The 15,713-nt window shown below is 47.6% G+C and overlaps 1 long non-coding RNA gene across 1 annotated transcript in view; it reads right to left on the reverse strand.

Annotated features, from left to right (window-relative positions):
- LOC116070851 overlaps positions 1-14,395 on the reverse strand; it is a 16,623-nt gene extending 2,228 nt beyond the window's left edge. Inside the window, exon 1 of the long non-coding RNA XR_004110590.1 lies at positions 14,287-14,395. This is a non-coding gene — a long non-coding RNA (uncharacterized LOC116070851). The remainder of the gene's footprint in view (positions 1-14,286) is intronic.
- Between the last annotated feature and the right edge of the window lie 1,318 nt (positions 14,396-15,713).

Genomic DNA, 15,713 nt, shown 5'->3' on the forward strand with positions numbered 1-15,713 from the left:
TTTTATCACAGGCCCTCTTTGCTGCTTTTTGTGAGCCTGATATTCACTAACTTCCTGGCTTCTCTGAAGAAGCCATGGAGGCTAGGGCTATGTATGTTCTTCAAGTACAAGTGAGGCTTGACTTGAAGCTCAAGCAAGGAACAGCTGCGCTCTGACATTGTGTCTTAGAAAGCAGCTAGCCTTATGGTTTGTTTTGTCTCTCCCTGGCCCACAGGTCCTCTCCCAGAGCTAAGAGCCTCAGCAGCCCTTCTCAGCTTCCTAGCTAGAGTAGCCACACTCTGAGATGCGAACCAAGGCATTTCCAAGCATCGCTTTGCAGAAGTCACGCTGTGTCACTGGCCCTCAGCTCTCCACTCTGGCACTTGTAGCCTTTGCTTGTGGTTTCTACACCTGGCCCTGACTCATCACCTTGTAGCCACCTTCTGCAGAGTCCCTGCAGCCGGAAGCCTCATTGCTGACAGCCACCACTGCTGAGTAACTGTCAGGAGCCTGCCACTGTGTGGGGACTCACTCCTCACCTCAGATGCAATTGGTCACATCAAGGGCTAGCAAATCATTATTCGGAGATACAGTGTGCCTCTGGTAGGACATGGTGAAGGGATGGCTTCTGGTTATCGTGTGGACTGGCCTGTGTGCTGTGTGGGCAAACATAGCTGGTTTCCCTGGTGATGAGGGCAGGTGGGAAGAATGAAAATAAAAATGTACTATGTTTCTTATTGAAGAGTCAAATGAAGCAGAACGCCATTTAAAATGTCTTAAAGAAGTTACCTAGTCGAAATTCAAATTCCTCCAGAATCAGCACTTCTTATAATCAAAATGTATGCTTAAGTTATTTATCCCTAGAAATCATACTGCTTTGAATTAGCCAATCAGGTAACAAGGTGAGGCCTAGCCCTGACCAATAAGAGTGAGGCACAGGACCCTTTTACATTAGGAAGAAACTACCACTCCCCCAACCCCCTTGTAGGATCCCACTGCGTGTGTTTACTTGAAGAATCAAGGCTACACACCCTTCTACAGAAATGATCCTTTGTCCTGCTGAAATACTTTGAATTGTGTGGTCAACTTCTTAAGACTCCAGACCCGGGGCAGTGGTGGCAACGCCTTTAATCCCAGCACTTGGGAGGCAGAGGCAAGGGGATTTCTGAGTTCGAGGCCAGTCTGGTCTACAGAGTGAGTTCCAGGGCAGCCAGGGCTACACAGAGAAACCCTGTCCCCCCCCCCAAAAAAATAAAACTCCAGACCCACTTCTTATATGTATGGATAATTGTATTAGTTTCATTATCAACTGTGAAATTGACAAAATTTCACAAAATTTGTCAAAAGCAACCTTAGGGAGAAAGCTAATTGGGTTCACAATTCTAGACTGCAGGCCACTCATCGCAGGGAAGTCACATGATACCCATAATCAGAAGAAAGAAGGAATACGTGTACTAATGTACACAAGATGGTCCTCAGCACCTTTTTATTCAGTCCAGGACCCAAGTATAGGGAATGATGCCACCCATGGTGGTGGGTCTTTCAATGCTAATTAAGATAATCCCCCTCAGAAATTCTCCAAGGCCCTTCTCTCTGATGATACTAGATTATGTCAAGTTGAGAAGTAAAACTAACCATCGCAGCAGAGTCTTCTTAAGATGGCAATCAGCAAATTGTATCAGGACTGATAAGGGACTGGAGGGATGGATAGGGTATTCTGTGCAGAGAGAGAAACCTGCAGGCCTGTTATTGGTAGCTTAGCATCTATGCTTTATTTGTTCTGAGTTAATACCACTGCAGCTCAGAGGTCCCTGGGTGAAGCTGAAGGTTGGTGACAGCAGAAATTGGCATGGCTCATCATTTCAAGAAGTATCTAAGCCCAAACGTCCACAGATGGGGAGAACAGGAGGGACAATAGTGAGAAGCAGACATCAAGAGTCTCAGAAATGTCAGGCTGACCACCTGACTAGGGCGGGGGGGGGGGGGGCCTGAACCACGATCCAGAATGACTGACGGCAACTCTCTTATCCAGATATGAACATGTATCTGCTGTCTGAAAACTAGGCACAAGACAGATATCTATTCCATTAATCAACCGTCTTTCCTGATTGTCAGTTCTCTGAACGAAAAACAGTTTTTTTGTTTGTTTGTTTTGTTGGTTGGTTGGTTAGCTTTTTAAGACACAGTTTCTCTGTGTAGCCCTAGGTGTCCTGTAACTCACTCTGTAGACCAGGCTGGCCTCAAACGCAGAAATCCACCTGCCCAATGAAGAACAGTTTTAAGATTCAATTCTTAGCCAGGCAGTGGTGGCACACACCTTTAATCCCAGCACTTGGGAGGCAGAGGCAGGCGGATTTCTGAATTCGAGGCCAGCCTGGTCTACAGAGTGAGTTCCAGGACAGCCAGGGCTATACAGAGAAACTGTGTCTTGAAAAAAACAAAACAAACAAACAACCAAAAAAAGAGATTCAATTCCTGGGATCTGAGGAGAGAGCTCAGTGGGAAAGAGTACTTCCTTTGTAAGCATTAGGACCTAATTTCAAATTCCTAGTGTCTACATAAAAAACTGGGCATGCCTGTGCATGCCTATAACCCCAGGACTGTGGCAGGCAGGGGATTCTGAGAGATCTTTGGCCAGTCAATAGCCCAAAGGACAAGCTTCTAGTTTAGTGATAGGCTCTATCTCAAGGCAATCTGTCAGAGAGTGACAGAAGAGGACACTTACTTGGTTTCTGAAGGAGCATACATGGATGCACACACTTGTACACACACACACACACACACACACACATACACACACATACACACAGAGAGAAGGCCATAATGGCCAGTTAATATTTAGACAACAGCCAAAAGTAAATAATAATGCTACCTGTTGGAACAAGTGCCCAGACCTTAGCATGGCTGATGCCATGATGGAAGTGCCTTGGAACCTAACTTGTAGTCAGTAACACCTGTCAAAATAAAAACAAAGGCCTAATTGATCGAAGTCTGTAAATTCTGATTTTTGGCTTCTGGCTAACTATTTTTGATAACTGAAATGTGCTTAAAACCTCAACCCAGCCGGGCGGTGGTGGCGCACGCCTTTAATCCCAGCACTTGGGAGGCAGAGGCAGGTGGATTTCTGAGTTCGAGGCCAGCCTGGTCTACAGAGTGAGTTCCAGGACAGCCAGGGCTACACAGAGAAACCCTGTCTCCAAAAACCAAAAGAAAAAAAAAAAAAACCTCAACCTAAGAAAGTCTTATGATTGCACGGAGATCTCAAACACCCAGTAGGTACCAGCTGGCTGATAAAGACTTTCTGTTGGCTTGAACTAATCTCCATGAAGTCTCCTCTGGCAGATAACTCACAATGTTACTGGAGGCCCCAGCGAGGTGTCCAGAGACTGAATGCTGAGATACCAGGGCCTCAGAGCTCATCAGAGCAAGGAAGAGTATAGTGATCAAGGGTCTTCTAGAGCATGCACAACATGAGATGTTCCAGGGTGCCAGGACTCCCTCTGATCAATTGCTGCCTAACACCTCAGAGGTATCCAACACCTCCACACCAATAGGGAACAAAATTGGAAGTTACCAGGTGTGTCACCTCTAGAGTTAAGTCTGATTGAGATACCTTCTGTTTAGGACACAAAGTAGGTTGACATAGCTGCTGATCCAGTGTCCAGGGTCCGTGAGAGATACCACTGGCTCCCCTGGACTGTTTAGGTGTAAGAATGGCCCCTTCTGGTGGCCTTTACTCCATGTCTCTTTGTACAACTTTCTTTCTGCTTCTATCTGGATAGAATGGGTTTTCCTTTCTGTCTGACTGGACTGGGAGTCAACACTGACCAAAGCAAGATGGCTGGGGACAGTTTTCACCAGGCCCTTTTTAGAAAGACTGAAGTAGCTTCTAGAAAACCCACCATCTACGGTAAATGAGGTCATACAAGAACCCCAAGAATCACTGACTGGGTTCCTGGAATGCTCACCGGGTGTTGATCCCCAGAGACCCAGACAAGCCAGAAAACCAGCAGCCAGCATTGTTTTCTGTTAAGCAGTTAGCCTTAGATGTTAGAAAGAAACTTCAGAAGCTAAAAGAATTTGAAAAATATAAATAGGTACCAGCTATTGGAGATTCCTCAAAAGTTAACAATAACCACGGCTCTGTAGAAGAAAAGCAAGACAGAAGATGAAAGAAATCTCAGAAGGGAAGCCAGAAACACTGATGGGGAAAAAAAGAAGAAGAAAAAAAAGATTGATGTGTTGTCTTATATAAGTGATTAAAAAGGAGTCCAGGCTCAGACACCCCAAAAGACTTAATCCTGTTTCTACTGGTTAGCTACCTTGCTGTTCTTGAGATAACTAGAACAAATCCCTAATATCATTTGGCTTTCTGTTCCTTAAAAGAGGCATAGGGCATAAATGTAAGGTCCAGAGCACTTGGCCCTGGGCTTCCTGGCGTCTCAGCAGAGGATCTTATGAGAACACTTATTGACTTCATCTCTGGCCTGGGACCCTTCTGAGTTTGAGAGCTCTCTGCCATCTGTAAATCCAGCCAGCTCTGGTTTCTATGTTGGTTGTTCTCTAAAATTAATCCGTTCTTTAAGCTCCCTGTATCTTGATCCTTGATCTTATCATCTAAAGTGTTAATCAACTTGGCACTTTGAACACTCCTGGAGACATACTTAGAGCTGAATTTGGGCTTACCTGAGCCAGGGAAGCAAGAAGCAATAACAGGTGGCTTTAAGACAACATCCAAAAGAGCCCTGGATCCTCACTGCAGGATGTAAGCAGCAAGCATGACAGTCACAGGCCGCTGGGGTCCCCACTGCTCTGTCTCCACGGGAGTCACTTTATGTCTCAAATGTTCTTTTCTACAAAGACTCCATGCTAAGCTTTACAGTGTCACAGAGCAAGTTGAGCTATTCCTCTACCACCTCACAGGAATCTCCTCTCTTTCCTAATCTCCAATCAACAGCTTCTTCAGCCCACCAGACTTCCAGTAATAGGCTCAGACAATGCTCACTTTCCATTATTTAACTTATGTCCAGAAGGGGAAAGACATCTGTCCATGTTATGCACAGTCTTACTCTCCAGTGGACAGGCCCCACCAGGCTTATGGTACACACTCAGACTGAAACAGACTAAAATAGGCCATGTCACCATAGTAGCTCAAAAGAGGGACCATTCTGAATAGCTGTCTATCACTGTGATATCGCTGTGAGGAAACATTGTCCAAAACCAACCTGGGGAGAAAAGGGCATATTTGGCCTATAGGCCATTAAGGAAAGCCAGGGCCGAAATTCAAGGCAGGAACCTGAGAGGTTAGGATTTAACCAGAGACCCCGGAGGAACACTGGTTAATGGCTTGCTCAGCAGCCTTTCTTACACAGCCTAGGCTTGCCTGCCTAGGGAATGGTGCCACCAACAGTGGACTGTGCTCTCCTACATCCATCAGCGATCAAGAAAATTTCCCAGAGTCATGGCTACTCATCATCTGATAGAAGCAATTCCTCAGCTGAGAGTCCCTCTCCCCGTGTATGCATAGGCTTGTGTCTAGGGAATGGCACCACCAACAGTTGACTGTGACCTTCTACAGCAATCGGGAAAACTCCCCAGAGACATGCCTACTCTGGTGGAAGCAATTCTTTAACGAAGATTCCCTCTCCCCATGTATGCATAGGCTTGTGTGGAGTTAACAGAAACTCTGACAGACACTTAGTTCAGCCTGTGGGGAAAGGTATGCGGAGCAGAGGAGCATCATGGGTAAAGATATGTTCTCATCCTACTGGCTTGCCTGCAATGTAGACAGAGGATGTGCCACTCTGGGCTAGACACAGACGGGGAAACTGAGGCTCCAGTTTGCATTTTTTTTCAAATACTATATCTAACATCTGGGAGTCTAGAAAGAGAGCCCATGCCTTCAAATCCTGGTCCCAGGCTTGGTTCCTTTTTCAATGGTGTGTGTTTGTGTGGGGTGTGTGTGTGTGTGTGTGTGTGTGTGTGTGTGTGTGTGTGTGTGTATGCATGTGGAGCGTGCATTCACTCTCGCATGCAAATGTGGAGACAAGAAGTCAACATGAGGTGGCTTCACTTTCTCTACACCTTATTTTTTATAGACAGACTTGCTGTCTTAGTCAGGGTTTGTATTCCTGCACAAAATACCATGACCAAGAAGCAAGCTGGCTAAGAAAGGGTTTACTCAGCTTATACTTCCACATTGCTATTCGTTACCAAAGAAAGTCGGAACAGAACTCACACAGGGCAGGAACCTGGAGACAGGAGCTGATGCAGAGGCCATGGAGGGATACTGCTTACTGGATTGCTTCCCCTGGCTTGTTCAGCTTGCTCTCTTATAGAACCCAAGACTACCTGCCCATGGATGGCACTACTCATAATAGGCCCTCTCACCCTTGATCACTAATTGAGAAAATGCCTTATGGCTGGATCTCATGGAGGCATTTTTCTCACCTGAAGCTCCTTTCTCTGTGACAACTCCAGCTTATGTCAAGTTGACACACAAAACCAGCCAGTGCACCCACTGAACCAGTACTTTAGTGTCTCCTCCACACTGCAGTCAGAGAGCCCTCTGAATCCATCCATTCAGTCCTGCCCCAGTCCTGAGGTTAGAGTCATGTGCTTCCATATCCAGCTTTTACATGGACACTGGGGATCTGAACTCTTGCCCTCATACTTAGGCAGCAAACATTTAAACCACTGAGCCATCTCTCCAGCCCATTCTTAATAAATGGAGCATGACCTATGGGGACAAGGAATGCCCCTCTACTCTGGAAACTCCAGAAACAGATCCTCCCATCAAAGCAGTAAGCTGGGGCAGTGGTCCAAAGCTCTGGCCTGCACTCAGACAGAACATCCCGTATCACCACCCTCTCACTTATTAGGCATTTGACAAAGTTCATACACCCTTCTAAACTTGCTTTTTTCTTTAAGTGGAGAATAATACATAAACCCGCAGAAGGCCACTTCCCTATTATCCATCCCTCTTTCTCTGGACCTGGTCTCCCTTATCTGGCAAGAATATATACATTTATTTTTCTTTGGAGTTCCGCTGCTGCCTCATTCTCAGACCTTACATTTCAGAGAAGGTTAACTCCACCCATAGCTCCATAGGTGAGCAGGTAAGCAAAGCTTGACCAGTTGAAGCATTCTCCACATCTCTGTCCTCAGTCATTGGTCCAGAGCTCACAAGAGGATCTGACCTGGGGACACAAGCCACAGAGTAAATCACTGAGAAAGAGAATCTCTCTAATCTACAAGTGGGCTGAGCACGTGACCAGGAGCCTTTGAACTCACTGGCCATCCATCAAGAAAGGTACTTAAAGGTAGAGACAATCCAGAAGAGGGCAAAAATGGGAAAAGACATGAGTTAAATGCTAAGATTTTATCCCTTGCCCAGCCGCGACTCCCTTCCCTGGACTTGCTGGTTCCTGAGCCAACAAATTCTCTCCTCAAGCTATCGTGCCAGGTTCAGTTACCTGTAACCAACGTCCTAACGTGTCATTTGCTGTGCTTGTTGCACGGGGCGTATTGAGATGTCATTTCTCGTGATGCTAACTACTGATTGTCACCTTGGCAGCATCTGGAATCGCCTAGGACACATACTTCTGAGAATGTGTGCAAGGAAGTTTCTGGCTTAGGTTAACTGAGGTGGGGAGATGCACCCTAAACAGTGGGCAACACCATCCCTGAGAGTCTGGACCAAGTAAACTAGACTAAGCAAGCTGAGTACCAGCATTCCTCTCTCTCCCTCTTCCTTTCCCCCTCCCCCTTCCCCATACCCTTCCTTCTCCCCCTCTTCCTCCCCTGTTCCCTTCTCCCCACTCCCTCCCCCACATCCATCTCCATCTCTCTTTCCCTCTTCCTCTTCCCCTCCCCCTCTCCCTCCCCCACATCCATCTCCACCTCTTTCTCCCTCTCTGCTTCCCTACCACAGATGCAGTGTGACCAGACTGCCTCCTTTTCCTGCAGCCCTGCCTTCCCAGCTGTGGTGGACTATATCCTTAAGATATGCAATTAAACCTTCCTTTTTAAGTTGCTACTGTCATGAATTCCAACAGAGTGGACAGAGAAGTAGCCAATACACTTACTGGCTGTAGCACAGAGCCTGGCAGCCAGCAAAGACTCTCACTATTTCCCTTTTGCTGGTCTGACCTGTCTCCCTCCCCTTCAGATACTAAACAAATCAAACAGTCTTGACATTGGGGTGAAGCTGCTGGCTTGGCCTCCTGCACTCCATCCCTCTCTCCTCTCTGCCTCTTGGTACCCTCTACAGATGCTCAGATGGACATAGCTTGCAAATGACAGAGGGGAAACTGAGGCAGGAAGATGGCAGCTGATCTTGGTGGAAAAGTCCTAGGGGGATGAGAGGTAGGCAGAGAGAATATGGTTAGAGATTGATTTACGGACCTCCAGGTCTCCAGCATCTGGTGGATCACCCTGGGTATATGCAGGTACCCACGTCTCCCAGGGCTCAGTGGGCTTGCATCAACCTCCTTCATCTAGTGGGGTTGAGGGGGTGGAGCTGAACAGCTTCTCTGGATTCCCTGCTGTCTTAGTCAGGGTTTCTATTCCTGCACAAACATCATGACCATGATGCAAATTGGGGAGGAAGGGATTTATTCAGCTTACACTTCCATATTGCTATTCATCACCAAAGGAAGTCAGCACTGGAACTCAAACAGGAAGCAGGAGCTGATGTCGAGGCCGTGGAGGGATACTGCTTACTGGATTGCTTCCCCTGGCTTGCTCAGCTTTCTTTCTTATAGAACCCAAGACTACCAGCCCAGGGATGGCACCACCCACAATTGGCCCGCCCTACTTGATCACTAATTGAGAAAATGCTCCACAGCTGGGTCTCATGGAGGCATTTCCTCAAGGGAGGCACCTTTCTCTGTGATAACTCCAGCTTGTGTCAAGTTGACACACAAAACCAGCCAGTACACCTGCTGTCTCTGCCCCTCACATACCTGCTCAGTTGCTTCTGCAGAGGTGTATACCAAGCAATGATATTGTCAGTGACAATCAGGGGAGGCAGGGGGACTGGCCCTGCTCTATTTCTGTTCCCCCTTCCTGATCAGAATCAAGTTCCTCTTGTATGCCCAGTTCTTCAGTGGCTTCCATTCCTCCCAATTCCTTGTCCTGTCTTGTTCCTCCTTCCTCTCCTTCATTTGAAACGACAAGTTACCATATTCTAGAGGGTTTTTCTGGAACTGCATCCAGGGCATCTTGGATGCCTCCCAACACCTCTGAACATAGCCAAGCTTCTGTGTGATTCAGTTGCAGAAGATTTGCAGCTGCGACCTTTAGAGCATCACCCTTGAGCTACAAAGGTAGCATCCCAGGACTTCTCAAGAATGTACATACCCTGGGAATACAGTGGGATATGGTCCACTGTCAGTGACTGGTTCATGAATAAAAATCCTCAGTTGCCTTGTTTGAAAGTGGGATGTATAATTTACACTCAAGGCCAGGCAAAAACTATAATAACCCTTTGCCTGTAATAAAACCCCTAACCACTTCCTTTTGTCTTGCCTCCTCTATTGTTTTTTCTTTTATAAGTGTGTGTGTGTGAGTCTCTGTGTGTGTGTTTGTGTGTATGTGTCTGTCTGTGAGAGAGAGAGAATATGAGTCTCATACTCCTATATTGTGCAGATATAGTTCAGGCTGGCTCCAACTTTTATGTAGACTAGATTAACCTTTAGCTTCTAATCCTCCTGCATCTGCTTCCTAAGTGCTGGAATGAATAGGAATGCACCATCCCTGCTTGGTTTTCTGAAATGCTAAGGGTGGAATCCAGGGTTTCTTGAATGCTAAGCCAACCCCGTAAGGACTTCCTAATAAATAAATCACTTGGAAGTAAGTCCTCATGATCTAGTACATTCCTTAGAGGCATGACATGGACACTGGGCATCAGTTCTGCTGCTTCTTTCAAGACCTACATTCTCCTCCCACTTCTACTTCGATGACTGAGTCTGGTCATTCAGCTTGTTTCTCACTACTCAAGACCATAAGGGATTTGGTTGAAGACTAAGCATGTGACCCAAGTTAGTCCAGTGGGGCTTGAGCCTGCGGAATTTGTGGTAGGTTTTGGGAAAGGGAGATCCTACTATGCTGAGATCCTGAGCAGCAACTAAGTCATCTCACCTTGGAGGAAACATTGACGTGAACAGAAGCTGCAGAAGTAGGGAGAGGGTACAGAAAGTGACGTCAGATACCCGACTTCAAGTCTACCCAGAAATCCATCTGCTCTTTGGCTCTCAAATATTTTTGTTTCCCACGTCCACACATCTCACAATGACCCTATGAAGTTGGATTCATTGTGGTTCCCAGATGAGGAAGCTGGGGCTCTCAGAGGAGCGATGCTGTTTGTTCCAGGTCACACAAGGACCGTACCTTGAAACCAAGGCACTGGATGAATGTATGGATGAGTTATCGAATGCACAGTAGAACTGGAAGGAAAAGCAAACAAGAATCTGCTATTCTCTGCATTTTTGATGGGTGAAGAATGCCCACATCTGGTTGGAATTAACCCCTCTGGTTTATAACGTCCTCAGGTAAAACTCCCAAGGACAAGGGCAGGGTGCAGAGTCAGTCCGAGACAAGAGCATCACGGTCTTGCTGTGTCTTTATTTCCAGAATAACCTAGTTAGTGACATCACAGAGGGCTCAGAGGCCGTATAAGTCCTGGGTCAAAACCATAGTTCATCACCTGGGAGCTTCATGACCTTGGACCAGATATCCGATTTCCCTGAGCCTTTTTTCTTATGCAAAAAAAAAAAAAAAAATGTATTTTCCATGGCTGGCAAGAGAAGACACACAGGGCATGTGCTCATTTAGACACCAGCTCCTTTTAGAACCTTGCTCCCAGAATCCCAGTTCTGTTTCTCTTCCCCTTTTAAAACAGCGAGGACAATAACCCTTTCACATTTTAACAGCACTGAATAGTTCTAGAAGCCCTTTCACTCAATAGCCACCAGCCGGCTACCTCCCCGGAGCTTAAATGGGACACTGCATAGGAAACGCTTTGGAAGGAGAGGGGAAAGAGGATCCAGCATGCTATTATTAGATGCAGGGAGGCGCGAGCCCAGAGCCCACATGCGCCTCTCTAATCAAACTGACATTGCGGTTTACGGTGCGTTGAACACTGCGTTCCAGTCCAGGGAGCTAAAAATGGAAACTTGCAGAAACAGCGGCCCCGGTTCAAATGAGAGCAGGAGGGGTGTGTGCTGAGCCGGTGCCTGAGGGTCACGGAGCAGCAAGGATGCCAGCTGGGCCCTCACCAACCAAGCTGGGGTGACAGGGGGCCTTGGGCAGCCTCCACCTGCCACAGACTCACATGGGCATCAGGAGCTGTGGCCTTGCAGATTCTGGGAAAGGGCAGGTGAGGGCGCCAGCACTGGGGGCCTTGGTGTTCCCTTTTGAAAAGTAGAGATGTTACCAAGAGATGTATTGCATGAGAACTTTGTCAGTTAATATTAATTGAATAGCCATTATCCCAAATGCCTGAGTACTAGAAGTCCTTCAGGTCTGGTGTTTATTTGTTGGTGATAGGTTTTGTTTTGTTTTGTTTTTAATTTGTATAGTTGCATAGATGTCTTGCAGGGTAGGAACCAAATCTATACAAAAATTTCATCTATGCTTCATAAGTTCCTTATATCCACAGCTGCTGATAACTGTGTCCCGTCCTTTCATCGTGCCTTTATTTTGAGAACACATGAGGTTAGGTGTGGAATTTCCCATCTATGACATTATGATTTGGAGGGAGTGTCTTGTATTTGTAGCCTGAAACTCACTATGGAGCTCAGGCTGGCCTTGAACTCATGGCCATTCTCTTGCCTCCCACCTCCCAAATGCTAGGATTATACCCATGAGCCACTGTGTTCAACTGTAGCACACCAGCAGTTGGCTCAGAGGCAGAACTTCCCTGGAGTGTACAAGGCCCTGGGGGTATATCCCCAGCTCCAGAAGATGACAATTTGGGTTTTTACGTTGGAGGTGCTTAGCCTGGAAGTGATCAGCAGAGAGCCACTCAAGTGTGAACTGACAAAAGACTTCAGCTTTGGCTGCTGATGACCTGGTTTCTCCTGCCTTGACTGCAGCCCTCCCCCGGACCCCCCATCCTCACCAACAACAGACCAAGGTTACTCCTTCCTCAACCCCACCCACCCTGTAAGTTTACCATCCCAAACCACAGGCATGCTGGGAAGCAAGTTCACTTCTTCATTGAGCACCTACTGTATGCTGGGTTCTGTCCCCTGCATGTGAGGCTTTGGTAGTGGGCAAACAGACCAAGGCCCCAGGGCCTTGCACACACCGGGGAAGTGCTAGATGGACACATAGATGTCTGGTGGAGAAGGATGGCCACCCATTCTCATTTCTCTCCCATACTGTGCAGTAAAATATCTGACTGTGCCTAACGAATGCCATGTGCAATCCTGTCCTAAACTCTCTCATGACTCTGCATCTGATGACACTTCTGCAGCCTCATAAGCCAATCCAAGTCTGTCCCCAGCATGAAAGAGGCTGATCTCGAGTCTGGTGATGCTTCGTTGTGTCCTGAGGACCCAAGGTCAGGTGGTCGTCATAAAAATTGCCCTTGCAAGGGGTCTACCCAGCCTCTCTAACTCAGAGGCAGTGCAGCCCTTGGGAGGGGGGACAGGATTCCACAACAGAGTTCTCAGCTTCTGAGAGAGAGAAGCCGAGGGGCCAAAGCCTGGCAAGGCCCATTGTGAACTTCAGACGGCTCCCTCTGAGGAAACACTTCAAACCTTCCCACAGAGCCCCAGAAGCCATGCAATGGCTGGGAATAAAGAGATCCAATTTCCTGTCTGGGACAGAAGGTTCTGACTTGTCCCCTGTGACCTGGCTTCTTACTCTCCTTGTCTGTAAAACAGAGAAGAGTTGAGGAGCAACCCACTTATAAAACACTTGCCAACAGGCAAGAAAACCTGAATTTGATTCCTAGAATCCCCATGAAAGCAGTGGGTGTGGCAGCCTGAGCTTGTATTCTAAGTATTAGGAAGGAAACCTTGGGGACCCACTGCCCAGCCACCCTTACCTAATTGATGAGCTCCAGGCCAGTGAAAGCCAGCCTCAAGGAAGGTGGGTAGCTCCTGAGGGTGGCATCTGAGACTGCCCTTTGTCCTCCACATGTCTGTCTGTCTGTCTGTCTGTCTGTCTCTCTTACACTCACATACACACATACACACTTGCATAAAATGCACATTAACAATTTTTAAATTTGTTTCAGTTCTACCCATCTTCATGTTTTTTGTTTGTTTTGTGTATGTATATGTATGTGTGTATACATGTATAGTATGTGTGTATATGAATATGTGTGTATGTGTATATATGTATATATATGTGTGTATGTATATATGTGTGTGTGTGTGTGCATGTGTGTATAAGTGTGTATGCAATTCACAAGAGTGCATATCAAAAGACAACTTACAGAACTGAGGTTCTCTCCCCCAACCATGTGGGTCCCGGGGACCAAACTTCAGGTTGTCAGACTTGTGACAAGTGCCTTGACCTGCCAAGGCCCCAACCAAACAGCAGCTTTTGAAGCTCGCTCTTATTTTATTCTTGTGCTGTGCTGCTGGGTGGGACCCAGAGCCACCCATAGGCTGGGCCAGCCCTCTGCCACTGGGCTCCATCCTAGCCCTGGAGCCACTATTACCAGCATCTTTGTAAACCAAGTACCAGCTGCACCCCACCCCAGTTCTAAGCTGGAACTCCCTCCTGTGGGAGCGGAGAAGCCACACACAGACTGGCTGACTTTTAGGGCCAGTCATTTAATCGGGTCTGTTGTAAAGATTAAAGGAAGAAGCCTTGTTGAACAAGAAACTCAATAAATAGACTCATTACTATTCCTCTACTCCACAAACACTAGATCCCAGGCTCTGGAGTTCACCTGATGCCACCTCAGCCCTGCTGCAATCTGGGCAGGTGAGTCAGACAAAGCAGATCTCCCCTCTATGATTCTACCGTGCTCTCCTGCTCTGTGGGATTGTCACCTCTGCTGCATGGGTCATTTAAGAACAAAAGGAGACCTGAGTTGGAGGTGAATAACTGAGGCAGGATATACTGTACCTAATCACTGCTTACTGCTCAGCCCATTTACAGATGAGAAAACAAGGCCTTGACAACTTGTTCAGCCTCACCTAGCTAAGAAGCACTGGGGCCTGAGACTGTTGGGTCACCCTCTTGCTGCATCTATAACCTTTGAGCCACGCCCACCTCTCTCTGTTCTTCCCTCCATTGCTGAGCCCTGTAGACACCAGCAGGTATCAAATACCCATCACTCACACAGACAAGGTTAGGTCCCCAAGGACATTTCCCTGGAGACAAAAGAGAGTCCTTTCCCCTTCTCTGGAGGAAGCCAGAACCCTGGGATGCCTGATGGTAACTGGAGCGGTTGCTTATGACTACTGGAACGGGCACGTTCAGGGGGTGGACAATGTGTTCTGAGTGTCTGTGATGTCATCTCCAGAGAACTCTGGATCCTGGGAGTTCTGGCCTCACTATCGGGTTGGTCACCGGACAGTTTCAGAATATGAGGGCATCACTAGAAAGTGGCAAAAGGAGGAAGACAGGGCCCTGCTGGAGGAAGTCAGTCATCGAGGGCTCTGCTTTGCACTGCCCCTTCCTGTCTGGCAGCAAATGAGAGACTGCTTCTGCCTCATGCTCCTGCCACCATGACACTAGAGTGCACCGGGTCAAAGCACCATGGATTAAGCCATCTGAGACTGTGGGGTCCAATAAACGTCTCCCTCTCTGGGCCATTAAGTGATCTATCTCGAAGATGAGGGGGGAAAAGTAACACAGAGGCCTGGGACAGGGGACCGATCAGTCTCAAAGGGCTTCACATACAAGCATGAGGATCCCAGTCCTTTCTCTGGTATCTATGAAGAAAGAGAGAGAGAGAGAGAGAGAGAGAGAGAGAGGAAGGAAGGAAGAAAAAGCTGGGCAAGGGTGTGCACTGTTGTACTGTGCTCTGCCTCCCTGCCAGGGGTGTCGACACCACTAGCACACAGACCCAGAGGTGGCAAAGGCTGGACCGGAGTCCACAGCCCAAGTTTCCCACCTGAGTGTCAGACGCCCCTACCTGCCAGACTAGGGGGTGGCTGGGGGAGAGGGATGTTGCAGGGGACAGCAGGATCTGGGACAAATGCTGTGGTTCCCAGTTTCCTCTCTGGGTGCCCAGGCACCACCAATATTCCACCGGGAAAGGAAGTCAGAAACCGGGGTCTCAGGTCCACCTTTCCCCTCGGGGGCATCTGCTCGCTAAGCCGGAAGGAGAAGGTGCAGCCCAGGATGAGAGGGATCCCTTCTGATTGGGACCAAGTACCTGAGAGGCTAGAGAAGAGAAAAAGCATTCTTCGGGATTATTAGGTGCAGCTTTTTTTAAGGCAAGACCTTCCCCATGGGAATCTTTAATGAAGCAGCTCTCTGAGGTGAGCCTTGCTTGTTCATCTTGCTTTATTGTGGGTGGATGCAGATGCATACAGTTTATTGGAGTGAACCAGTTGATTATATACCTCTTGGGGGAAGGGCTTGAGAATGCTCAAGAAGAGATAGGTCCTTGGCTGAAGGTTTAGGGACCCAAATGCCTCATTAGCATGGGGAAGCATTTCATTAATCTCAGGGCCTGAACAGGTTCTTATCAGGAGAAAGGAAATTGAACCTGTAATCTTAACCAAGACTACATGACATTCTGCTGGGGGGCGGGGGGG

Source organism: Mastomys coucha, unplaced genomic scaffold, assembly GCF_008632895.1.
Source record: "Mastomys coucha isolate ucsf_1 unplaced genomic scaffold, UCSF_Mcou_1 pScaffold22, whole genome shotgun sequence".
In the NCBI taxonomy this organism is placed as follows: Eukaryota; Metazoa; Chordata; class Mammalia; order Rodentia; family Muridae; genus Mastomys; species Mastomys coucha.